The 13,624-nt window shown below is 35.2% G+C and overlaps 1 protein-coding gene across 7 annotated transcripts in view; it reads left to right on the forward strand.

Annotated features, from left to right (window-relative positions):
- The window catches only part of IMMP1L (inner mitochondrial membrane peptidase subunit 1), an 81,883-nt gene that overhangs the window by 5,947 nt on the left and 62,312 nt on the right, over nucleotides 1–13,624 (forward strand). The gene's annotated exons all lie outside the window — the stretch shown is intronic.

Genomic DNA, 13,624 nt, shown 5'->3' on the forward strand with positions numbered 1-13,624 from the left:
AAAATCTGAAACACTGACAACACCAAGTGCTGATGAGAATGTGGAGCAACAGGAACTCTTATACATTGCTGATGAAAATCAAAATTGTACAGCCACTTTGGAAGATAATTTGGAGATTTCTTACAAAACTGAACATGCTCTTACCATATGCTCCAACAGTCATTCACCTAGGCATTTATCCAAAGGAGTTGAAAATAGCCACATACATACTTGCACATGGATGTTTGTTTATAGCAGCTTTATTCATAATTGCCAAAACTTAGAAGCAACCAAGATGTCCTTCATTAAGTGAATGGATGAATAAAATTCTGGACGATGGAATATTATTCAGTGGTAAAAACAAATGAGCTATCAAGCTATGAAAAGACATGGAGGAACCTTAAATGCAAATTACTAAGTGAAAGAAACCAATTTGAAAGAGCTACATACCTAGTCCAACTCTATGAAATTCTGGAAAAGCAAAACTGTGCAGACCATAAAAAGATCAGTGGTTGTCAGAAGTGTTTGGTGGGGAAAGATGAATAAACAGAGCATAGGGGATTTTTAGTGAAAATGTTCCATATAATTGTTGGATATGTCACTATACTTTTGTCCAAACCCATAGAAATGTACCGCACCAAACGTGAATCCTAAGATCAGCTGTGGACTTTGGGTGATTATAATATCTCAATATAGGTTCATCCTTGGTAAAAAAATGTGCTATTTTCTGGTGACTAATATTGATAATAGGGGAGGCTGTACATGTGTGGAGTCAAGAGTATATGGAAAATTTCTGTACTTTTCTCTCAATTTTATTGTAACCCTAAAACTTTAATATGAAATTAGCTGTATAAAATTTCAATCTGAGGTTTCCATAAGCAATGTCTATATCACTTTTGTTGCCACATAGTAGGACCATTTTCACAAGGGTTCCAATAAGTTGGTATTCTGAGAAGTCTTCGAGTGCAGTTCTAAAACTGTAGCAACCTATTTAAGGTATATCAGAAAACTTAATGGTCATGGTAAGCAACTAGCATCTTATGACTGAAATGGATACCTCAGTGGGTTTTTGAGACTTAGGGTTCATATTACAACTGTGACTATGAAGGTAAACCATATTAATAGAGATCTTGTAGAGGCTTACTACAAGGTCTGATGGTGTTCTGGCAGCATGATTGAATGAATAAATGTCAAAATCATGTGTGCACAGGGTGAGTTCTTAACCCCATATAATCTCTTTTTGCTTCCTTTTAGTACATTCACAAAGAGAAACCATGGTCCTGATTTGCTTTACCTGTTTTTGTACTTTATGTAAATGAAGCCATCACTATTTGACTTCTTTTGTTCAACACTGTATTTGTGAAATGATTGCTATTAATGTGTACAGATGTGGATTATTTATTGCTTTATAGTGATGTGTAGGGATGCCTGGATGGCTCAGCATCCAACTCTTGATTTTGGCTCAGGTCATGATCTCACGGTTCATATAAATTCAATCCCTGAATTGGGCTCTGTGCTGTCAGTGCAGAGCCTGCTTGGGATTTTCTCTCTCTCTCTCTCTCTCTCTCTCTCTGCCCCTCCACCATGCTTGCTACTCTCAAATCAACTTAAAAAAAAAAAATTGGGGCACCTGGGTGGCTCAGTTGGTTAAGCGTCCGACTTCGGCTCAGGTCACGATCTCACAGTATGTGAGTTTGAGCCCTGCATTAGGCTCTGTGCTAACAGCTCAGAGCCTGGAGCCTGCTTCGGATTCTGTGTCCCCCTGTCTCTTCTCTGCCCCTACCCTACCCCAGTTGCACTCTGTCGCTCTATGTCTTTCAAAAATAAAATATATGTAAAAAAAATTTTTTTAAATAAAAATTAAAAATTAAAAAAATTGTAGTATTGTGTAAATATATCACAATTCATTATTCATTCTGTTGAAAGGGATTTGGCTAGTTTGCTGTTTGGGGCCAAATATTTTTCTAACGTGGTTGTACCAATTTACACTCTTACCAGGAATGTTTGAGAATTTCAGTTCCCTGTCATCCTTACCAACACTTAATATTTTCTTTTCACTGTAGCCTTTCTGAAAGGGTTGTGGTATGACATTGTCATTTGGATTTTGACTGATCAAGTTGAGCACCTGTTTGTATGTTTATTGGCCATTTAGATAAACTTCTTGTGTGAAGAGTCTGGTCATGTCTTTGCTATTTTTTTTTTTTTTTTTTTTAAGTATTGTTGGATTGTCTAGATTTTTAGATTCTTTTTATATTTTGGAAAGAAGTCCAGTTTGGAATAAATGTGTTACAAATTTCCTCTCTTAGTCTGTGACTTCCCTTTTCATATTCTTTTTTTTTTTTTTAATGTTTATTTATTTTTGAGAGAGAGGGAGAGACCAAGCTGGAGTGGAGGAGGGGCACAGAGGAGACACAGAATCTGAAGCAGGCTCCAGGCTCTCAGCTGTCAGCACAGAGCCAGACATGGGGCTTGAACTCATGGACTGTGAGATCATGACCTGAGCCAAAGTCAGATGCTTAATCGACTGAGTCACCCAGGTGCCCCTCATATTTTTCTTTTTTTTTTTTTTTTTAAGATTTTATTTTTTAAGTAATCTTTTCCCGTAACATGGGGCTTTTAACTCACAATGCTGAGATGAAGAGTAGCATGCTCCACAGACTGAGCCAGCCGAGTGCCCTACCTTTTCATGTTTTTGTCTTTCATTTTTAGTCAGAATATATTCTGATGTATCAATTTTTTATTTTATGGCTGTTTGCCTACTCCAGGATTTCAAAGATGATCTCAATGTTTCTTCTAGATATTTCTTCTGTAATCTGCTGGAATTGATTTTATTTTTCCTTCGGTGTTAGGTAGGAGTAAAGGTGTATTTGTTTTTCCTATATAGATAGTTTATTGACCTACTACCATTTATTGAAAAGACAGTTCTTTCCCTGCTATATTGAATCATTACTTTTTCAATAAGTAAAATCACATTGATTAGGTAGATTTTTTTTCTGGCTTCCCCATTTCATTGCTTAGTTTGCAATACTTCAGGTTTTTCAGGATGACTTTTTTCCTTTTTTAACTACTTATACTGTATTGTGCTGAAACTAAATCTGTAAAAATAAGAAACCTTTGTGACAATCTTTTACAACTTTGACTCGTCAGCAAAATCTTTTGGCTTCTGTTTAGTCTGTAGAGCCTTCAGATAATTGTTTTTGTATTTGGTCTTGCTTTTATGGTTATCTATGGGAAGAGTTTGTTATAAGTGTACTTCACCATACTAGAAGCAGTTCTTACTAAGTTTTTAATGACTATAATTGCTAATATTATTTGTGTTTCTTCCTTTTTTCATAGTTAGGATTGCTAGAGATTTTTCATTTTTATTCTTTTCCCAAAAATCCAACTTTTGGGCTTAATTTTTTTTCTGTTTTATGTTCACTTTTTACTATGTCAATTACTGCTTTTTATTTTTATCTGTTTTCTACATTTATTGGTTTTGATTTGCTGAGATTTTGGTTTTCCCCCTTGTGATAAAAGCTTAATTCATTGATTTTCTTCCTTTCTTCTTTTCTAATATACTGTTTATAGTTAAGAGTGTAATTTCTCTAAATACTGCTTTCGCTGCATCCTACAACTTTAATATTTTATGTTTTCATAAGCATTTATTTCAATATATTTTCAACTTTTTTGGTTTGATTTCCTCACTGACCCATGAATTTTTTAGGAAATTTTTTTTTTTTTTTTTAAGTATTGTTGGATTGTCTAGATTTTTAGATTCTTTTTATATTTTGGAAAGAAGTCCAGTTTGGAATAAATGTGTTACAAATTTCCTCTCTTAGTCTGTGACTTCCCTTTTCATATTCTTTTTTTTTTTTTAATGTTTATTTATTTTTGAGCCAAAATAACACATTATACTGGATGCAAGGAAAGCAGGTATAATCTGGAACTGTCCAGAGCACATGAGTACTTATGTTCATCCCGCTTTTAGTGGATATTTAAATATAAACAGAAAACTGGGGGAGTTTAAAATTAAAATTTAAAAATCCATTGTATACTCCTATGTTGGAATATTCAGTGTAGTAGGGTAAATGTGTCAGAAGGTAAACATGTTTTAGTTCAAGGAGATTTGTCAAGTAAATGTATCTGTAAAGGTAAACAAGACATTTTTAGTGGTAAACACTAGAACACTAACAATTTTCAGTGATAAAAGTAAAAGAAATTCTAGAGCAGGATAAACTGGGACTATTCTTCAAGAAAGCCCAAATAAGGAATTGAACAACTGGTGACTGGTGCCAGGTGCTCCTTTCGTGTGTTACCTTTGAGGAATCTCATAGGCATAAAACTGTTGTGCTAATCTGAACCCATTTGTTGTTCTAATTGTCCTGGACATTTCTGATGAGGTGTGATCAGTTCATCTTCACTATGAATAATTATGGAAACCCAGGGAAAGGCCACATATTTAAAACCATTCTATTTGAAGCTTCTTACATCATATCTGATTTTGCATGGAGGGTCTCAAAGACTAGTAAAGCTCCCCTCTAAAGAAATATATAATTCTTGGCCCAATGAGTAGTGTTAACAGAGGGAAATATGTTATTTTGACTACTGTTTTCTAGTTTAAGAGTCTGGGTTTGAAATATGTTTATACTTTATATACTGGATATGAAGTTTCTTGCAGTATAAGATGAAAATTAAAATTCGTAGCAAACATTTTCCTTGTTAACTCAGAACTAAATTGGAGCCATCTATTATACAACTTTTTAAAACTTTTTATTCATGACTCGTTCCATATTTTACCTTTCTTTGAATTATTTTGTCTTAGGAAACACTTTTTTTATTACTTTCAAGTTTGATAGCATTATTTGCATTCCCTACATTGAATTCTTTTATAATCCCTTCTATATCTGTGATGACATTTACTAACTTATTTGTAATGCTACATATTTGGATTTTCTTTTCTCTGAATAACTTTGAAGCATTATTTTAAAGAAAATTGTAATATTTATTCATTTTTGAGAGACAGAGAGAGACACAGAGCATGTGTGGGGGAGGGGCAGAGAGAGATGGAGACACAGAATCCAAAGCAGGCTCCAGGCTCTGAGCTGTCAGCCCAGAGCCTGACCTGGGACTTGAACTCACAGACTGCGAGATCATGACCTGAGCTGAAGTTGGATGCTTAACTGACTGAGCCACCCAGGTGCCCCTGAAGCATTATTTAAAAAAAAAAAAAAAAAAAAAAAAAAATATATATATATATATATATATATTAAAGGTATTTTCATAGAATGACATCTTAGGTTTATGCATTAATGATTTCCATTTCTAACATTATTAATTTATCTTTTTCTGAATTTAATCTTTCTTCCTGCTTCTCTTACCTATATGTTTATTTTTTCACTATAGTACTTTTTAAAGCAATAATTAAAATACAGTTCTAGTAATCTATTGTAGTAATTTCCAAATAAGCCATGTCCAGCAGAATTTCTTCTGTTGATGGAAATGTTCTATGCCTACAGTGTCCAGTACAATAACCATTAAATACATATGGCTGTTGGGCACTTACAGTGTGGTTGACATGACTGAGGAACTGAAGTTTTAATTTTATTATTTAAATTTAAACACTGCATTTGGCTAGTTGCTACTATATTGGACAGCATAGCTATAGATCAAGATTCGTCAAATGTTTCTGTAAAAGACCAAATGGTAAATATTTTAGGCTTTGCACACCATATGGTCCCTGTTGCAACTTAACTCTGCTGTTGTAGTTAGTAGGAAAGCAGCCACAGAGAACATGTAAACATATAAGCATTCTGTATTACAGTAAAACCTTAATTGCTAAAGTGGTGCTGGCAGGATTTGGCTTGTTGGCCCAAGTTTGACAACTTCTACTCTAGATCAAAGATGTACTTAGTAGTATATATATTTTTTTCTTCTCCTGCTCTGTATTGTCTGGGTCCTTTCCATTATTTTTTCCTCGTGTGTGTGTGTGTTGGAGAGGACAGAGGAGTCTCTTTTCCTGTACTATTTTGAAAGAAATTATCACCCACACTGGGTTATTACTCTGTATTTCTTCAACTTTTGTTCCAACTTTTCAAGTTTTTCTGTATGTTGCAGGGCGGGGGCGGGGGAGATGGTGGTGGATAGGCATTCTATTAAATTTCTTTAAACTATACTCTTTGTTCTTTTAATTCTATTCTTTCATACGCTTCTTGTTTTGTAGGTACAATATCCAGTTTTTCTGAAGATGTTAATTAGAATTCTTTTTCTTTCTTTTTCCCTCGAATTACCTGTTATCTCTAGAGTTGTTTGTTCTTTTTTTCATCATGGGCCTTTTTCATTCTTGTGGTTTCCTTAAATGTTGGTGATCCTTGGATGTCCATGATGTTAATATATGACCAGTTGAATAATATAGATTATTGGAATAGGTTTTTTTCTTGATTCCATAGCAAATCTTTACCCTAAATGGAAAGAATATTTATGGGGAGTTTTTTGGTAGGTAGGTAGGATTTACTTATTAGTGTGCTTTGCTCAGAATAAATAAGCAGACAGGCCAGGCGCTTCTCTAATAACCAGATAAGGAGGATTCTTCCCTAGGTTTCCAGGCACCATATCAGGAAGTTTTTACCTTTTTTAAGTATGCTAATCTCCATAACTGTTGATTCAGCCCACAACCCCTTTAGAATCACAAGAAAAAAAGTCCTATCTTCCCTGAAACATTCTTTGTGTGTGCTTGGCCAGGGGTCAGCGTACTTTTTATGTTTTGTAGGCCTTACCACCTCTTTCAGAACTACTCCACTCTGTCATTTCCACCCTAACCTACCTATCACTATGATTTCATACATTATATCTTATAGAAATTCTTCAAAATCTCTAGTATGTTGATGCTTTTCACCCCCTTTTACTGGCCTGAGGGTCAGTCTATTATTCTATTCAGGCCTTCAACGGATTGTTTGAGGCATACTCATGTTAGCGATGGCAAACTGCTTTACTCAGTCTGATAATCTAAATGTTGATCTATTCCAGAAGCACCCTCACAGGAACACCCAGAATATTGTTTGACTAGATATTTTGGTACCCCATAGCCCAGTCAAGTTGACACACAAAATTAGTCATCATAGTCCTGTAACTACTAAGTGGTAGAACTAGGATTCACAACAGAGCTGTCTGATGACAAAAATCCATGCTCTTATTTAGTAGTTGCACTTATATCCAAACTCAGTGTCCTCCATAAAGGTAGCTCTTTATTTAGCCAATTTATGAATATTAGCACTAGAAATGAGGCATATTTCCCTTGCTAAAATGGGTTATATAACCATAGTGACTAGGATGGTGAGAAAATGTGATATGAAACAACTGAGACAGTAAGTGCAATATATTTAACCCAGAGATGAATAATTTTGAGTTTCCTAAGGCCTGTGTTAATCTGGTGAGAGGGAAATAAGACCCTTTGTTTCTCCAGAGCATAGAAATTTTAATTTCAACTCAGATTAAAGAACTTTTTTATCAGGATTGCCCAGCACTGAAACAAGATCTTTAATAATTTAATAAAAGATTTGCTTTTAAAAATCTTTAGAATCTGATTGAATTTGGCTTCCCAGTGATGGCCCACCCTAAGCCCTGGAACATGTGAACGTTCTTAGATGTCACTTCCCTAATTATGTTTTCACATGGCACAGTTGACCTAAAGATGGGGAAACTGACCATGTTGAGCCTGATCTAATCATGAGACTTTCAGGGGAAAAAAAGGATATTCTCCACCTGGTAACAGAAGAGGAAGTTGTAACATGCTGGGTCTGAAGATGAAGACAGCATGGGAAAAGGAATATAGGAAACCTTAAGGAGATGAGAGATGCCCTCAGCTGGTAACAAGCAAAAAGAGGGAACCTTAGACTATATCTCAGTTGCAAGAAACAGGGTTCTGCCAGCAACCTAGAAGTGGTTGGTGGTGGATTGCTCCTCAGTGACTCCAGAGAAGAGCTCAGTCTGAAATCCTGATATTTGGCCTTGTGATACCCTGAGCAAAGAACCCAATCAAGACTGTCTATATTGGTAATCTGCAGAACTGTAGGGTAATGGATGTTGATTAAAATTTTAAAAAATCTTTAGAATTTTAATGTCATGTCTTACTTTTTATATTTTTCATTCTCCAAATGGAAAGTTAAAAACAAAGGTAAAGGCCATTTTGTATTGTAGGCATCCCTTGGTTTATTTCACTTTATTGTGCTTCATAGATAGTGCATTTGTTACAAATTGGAGACTTGTGGCAACCCTGCAATGAGAAAGTCTACTGGCACCATTTTTCCAACAGCATTTGCTCATTTTGTGCCTCTGTTTCACATTTTGGTAGTTCTCACAATATTTCAGCCTTTTTCATTATTATTTGTTATGGTGATCTGTGATCAGTGACCTTTGATGGTACTATTATAATTGTTTGGGACATCACACATTGTGCCCATATAAGACAGTGAATTTAACCAATTAATCTTACATGTGTTCTGCCTAGTCCCAGCCATTTTCCATCTCTCAATCTCCTTGGGCCACCCTATTCTCTGAGATATAACAATATGAAATGAGGCCAGTTAATAGCCCTACAGTGGCCTCTAAGTACTCAGGTGAAAGGGAAATCCCACATCTCTCACTTATTTTTTTTAAAGATTTTATTTTACTTTTGAGAGAGAGAGAGAGAGAGAGATGACCCTACATCTCTTACTTTAAATCAAAAGCCAGATATGGCTTAGAGAGGAAGGCATGTTGAAAGCCAAGATATGCTGAAAGCCTAATCCGGGTCAAGGCTCCAACTCTCTTCGATTCTGTGAAGGCTGAGAGAGATGAGGAACCTTCAGAAGAAGCTTGAAGCTAGCAGAGGTTGGTTTGTGAGGTTTGAAGAAAGAAGCTGTCTTTATAACATAGAAGTATGTAGTGAAGCAGCAAGAGCTCATGTAGAAGCTGCAACACTATTGAGAAGATCTAGCTAAGATCATTAACAAAGGTGGTCACACTAAACTAGATTTTCAATATAGACATAGACAAAATAGCCTTCTATTGAAAGAAGATGCCATCTGGGACTTTCATAGGTAGAGAGGAGAAGTCAGTGCTTGGCCTCAAAGCTTCTAAGGACAGGCTGATTCTCTTGTTAGGGGCTAATGCAACTGACGACTTGAGGTTGAAGCCAGTGCTTATTTATCATTCTGAAAATCTAGGGCCCTTAAGAATTATGCTAAATCTATTCAGTCTGTGCTCTGTAAAGGGAACACCAAACCCTGGGTGACAGCACATTTATTTACAACATAGTTTACTGAATATTTTAAGTTTAAGGTTTTCTCACAAAAAAAGATTCCTTCAAAGTGTTACTGCTCATTGACAATGTATCTGGTCACCCCAGAGCTCTGATGAAGACGTACAATGAGGTGAATGTTTTCATGCCTGCTAACACAGCATCCATTCTTCACCCCATGGATCAAGGAGTAATTTCAACTTTCAAGCCTTATTATTTAAGAAATATATTTCATAAGGCTGTAACTGCAATAGATAGTGATTCCTCTGATGGATCTGGGCAAAATAAACTGAAAGCCTTCTGGAAAGGATTTGCCATTCTAGATGACATTAACAACATTAATGATTCATGGGAAGAGGTCAAAATGTCAACGTTAACAAGAGTTTGGAAGAAGTTAATTCCAGCCTTCATGGTTGACTTTGAGGGTTTCAAACCTTCAGAAAGTGACTATGGATGTGGTAGAAATAGCAAGAAAACTAGAATTAGAAGTGGAGCCTGAAGATGCAACTGAATTGCTGCAATCTCATGATAAAACTTGAATGGATGAGGAGTTGCTTCTCTGTCTCTCTCTCTGCCCCTCGCTCTCAAAAATAAATAAATATTGCTAAAAATCCTTTTTGTGATAAAATTCACTATTTTATTTTTTTCTAAGGGTACTATTCAGTGCCACTAAGTATATTTACAGTGTTGTATAAACATTGTCACTATTTTTGAAACTTTGTCATCATCTCAAACAGAAACTCTTTCCCCATTGAGCAATAACTTCCCATTCCTCCATCCTCTGGTAACTTTTATTCTACTTTCTGTCTCTATGAGTTTGCATATCTAGGTACCTTATATAAATGGAATCATATATTATTCTTTATTAGCATTTGCATAATGTTTTTCACTTAGCATAGTGTTTTTCAAAGTTCATTCATCTTGTATCATGCATCAGAACTTCATTTCTTTTTATGGTTGAATAGTATTTCATTGTATGTGTGTAGCACATTTTGTTCATGCATTTTTTTGATAGACACTTGGGTTGTTTCCTTTTGCCTATCATGAGTAATACTGAAAAGAACATTGGTGTATAAATATCTGCTAGAGTCCCTGCTATCAGTTTCTTCAGGTGTATCCCTAGGAGTGGAATTTGCTGGATCATATGGTAAGTCTCACTTTGTGAGGAACTGCCACAGTGTTTTCCAGAGTGGCTGACCATTTTGTGTTCAGTAACAGTACGTAGGGGTTCCAGTTTCTCCCTGTGCTTAGCAACTTGTGTTGGTTTTTGTTTTTTGGATAATAGCCATCCTAGTGAGTTTGCAGTGGTATCTGATTGTGGTTTTGATTTGCATTTTCCTAATGATTTGTGATGTTAGCATCTTATGTAATCTAGATAGCCTCAGAATTGTCCAAGTCATTTGGTACTGATTTCTTTTTTGCTTAACAGTTCCTTCTTCTCTCTTTCTCTCACATTTTACTATAATACACCTTTAATACTTTGGAAGTCTCCTCAGCCAAATATACAATTCATTCTTAAACATTCTGCTTTTCACTCAATAGAGCACATTTCAGCCAGATTTTCTGCTAATTTATAATGGGGATTGCCTTCCCACCAGTGTCGAATAACATATCCCTCATTTCCTTCTTGAGACTTTACCAGGAGTCCTTGTAATGTTCATATTTCTTTAACATTCTGTTCTTGCCAGTATATGTATTCTCTAAGATGATAGTTTTCTCTGCCATTCTGTCTACTACCTTCTGAACCTTTACCAGAATCTCCTTAACATGTCTATTTCTATGGCAGTCTCATCAAGGCAATCTACCAATGCTCTCCAAACTTTTTTAATATTTACGTGTCTGTTAGAGCAACACTCCACTTCTAAATACCAAAATATGTATTAATTTCCTAGGATTTCCATAACAAATTAACACAAACTTGGAGGCTTATAACAACAGAAATTTACTTGGAAACCAAAAGTTCAAAATCAAGGTGTCAGCAGAGCCATGTTTGTCCCAAAGGCACTAGGGGAGAATCCGTCCTTGCTTCTTCTAGTTTATTATGGCTCCTGTTGCTCCTTGTCTTGTGGCAGCATAACTCCAATCTTTGCCTCCATTTTCACATTGTCTTTTCTCCATGTTTCTCTGTGTCCTTTTCTGTCTTGTATGAGAACATTCACATTGGAGTTAGGGCCTACCCTAATCTAGAATGACCTCATATTGATCCTTACCTTAGTTATATCCACAGAGACCCTACATCCCAGTAAGGTCACATTCTAAGATTATTGGTAGACATGAATTTAGGGCGGAGGGAGGAACACTATTCGACACACTGCAGTCTCATTTTAGGTAATTATATTATAAATGTGTTATATAATCTATGATTTTAAAAACCAACATTTATGATATTATGAAATTATTTTTTAATGTACTAATACCATTAATGTTAATACTCATATTAGTGCTGAATAGAGAAATCATTCTTTTCAGACTTGACGATATATATTAGAAGTAAGGGTTTATTTCATGTATCTTTGCTTTTTAATGAGGATATTATGCACATGTGCATGCACACACATGAATAAAAAGCACTAAAATTCTGTTGACTTACAAAAGTTTATTACTCAGTATCTGTTCATACTAATGTAGTAACATCCTAAATTCCCTCTTTATTAGAATAGTGGAGGTCTCATTGATTGGAATGAGTGTGTGAGATTAAATGTCCTTGACATTTTTCACAGTTTCGAGATTGACTCCCAAATGTTTAGTGAATTCTTCAAATATTTAAATAAATCAGAGGAAAAATATTTCTATAAGTAGCAACAGTATAATTTTATGGAGTTTCCAATCAGGTTATATTGTTAAGATCTAGGACAGTGCCTATAAAAGGGTGAAAGAGTATAATTTAAGCAGACTGTTGCAGAAAAAACTCACTTTTAAGTGTCCTAACATAAAAGGGAAAAAGTTGGTAGGGTCATAAAGAGAGGAGTTTGACAAAACAATAATTGAGATTGAAACAGAAATGTATTAGAAAAGAGAGAGAAGATGGACTGGTAGGAATAAGGAAATATCACAAAAAATGAAATGAATAAATTTTTTTTTAATGTTTATATTTATTTTTGAGACATAGAACATGAGCGGTGGAAGGGCAGAGAGAGAGGGAGACACAGAATCCGAAGCAGGCTCCAGGCCCTGAGCTGTCAGACCAAAGCCCGATGTGGGGCTCAAACTCGTCAACTGTGAGATCATGACCTGAGCTGAAGTTGGACGCTTAACTGACTGAGCCACCCAGGTGCCCCCAAAATGAAATGTATGAAAGCAAAGGCGGGGCGCCTGGGTGGCTCAGTCGGTTGAGTGGCCGACTTCGGCTCAGGTCATGATCTCGCGGTCCGTGAGTTCGAGCCCCGCGTCAGGCTCTGTGCTGACAGCTCAGAGCCTGGAGCCTGTTTCAGATTCTGTGTCTCCCTCTGACCCTCCCCCGTTCATGCTCTGTCTCTCTCTGTCTCAAAAATAAATAAACGTTAAAAAAAAAAAATTAAAAAAAAAAATAAAAGAAAGCAAAGGCAAGATATAGGATAAGAGAAAGACTGTAAGGAGGACAAAATATAAGAAATAATGCCATGAATAGCTTAATAGTAAAGTGTAGAAGATTAATAAAAATATATCAGTTTCTTTTGGCTTCATTAAAATAATAATTAGAGAGTCACTGTAGTCTTAGTATCATATACTTAAGGTTTTCATGTTATTTTGCCAGAAGAAAATAGTAGAAACCATTTTATATATTACTTGTTAAATTTTGAATACATGTTATTTATTAGTATTACATTGATATGTGATAGTGTGTATTACATAAATTATATAAAATTATATATATTCCAAGATGAATATTCATGTTATCTTCTTTCAATGGGAAAAATTTGTATTTCAGCGTAGACACTGAATTGTTGCATGTGAGCACATATGAAGCAAACTTTAACATCTCAAATAAAAATGGAGTCAAAACTTCATTTTGAAGTATGATTGACATACAGTTTCAGGTGTATATCATACCTATTTGATATTCTTATGTACTGTGAAATGATAAGTGTAGTTATTATCTGTCACCAAAGTTACTACGATATTATTGACCATACTGTATATTATATCCCCATGACTTATTTATTTTATAACTGAAAGTTCATTTTATAGTGGGAAAATCCCTTTTTTTTTTTTCCAGTCATAAGAACTGACATGGAACTATTTTAGTTGGCTGTTAGGCAGATTTGGCATCCAAGATAGTATCAAACATAGTATGTTTTTCATTTGTCACTAAATTTTTAACTGGTCACAGAGTTTTTCTGCAATTATCACATGCATTGCTTGTATTCAGTAAATATTTGAATAATCAGTCTTAACATATCCACATTATAC

This window comes from Panthera pardus, unplaced genomic scaffold (genome assembly GCF_024362965.1).
Source record: "Panthera pardus isolate Hobbes unplaced genomic scaffold, ASM2436296v1 HiC_scaffold_12, whole genome shotgun sequence".
Taxonomy (NCBI): Eukaryota; Metazoa; Chordata; class Mammalia; order Carnivora; family Felidae; genus Panthera; species Panthera pardus.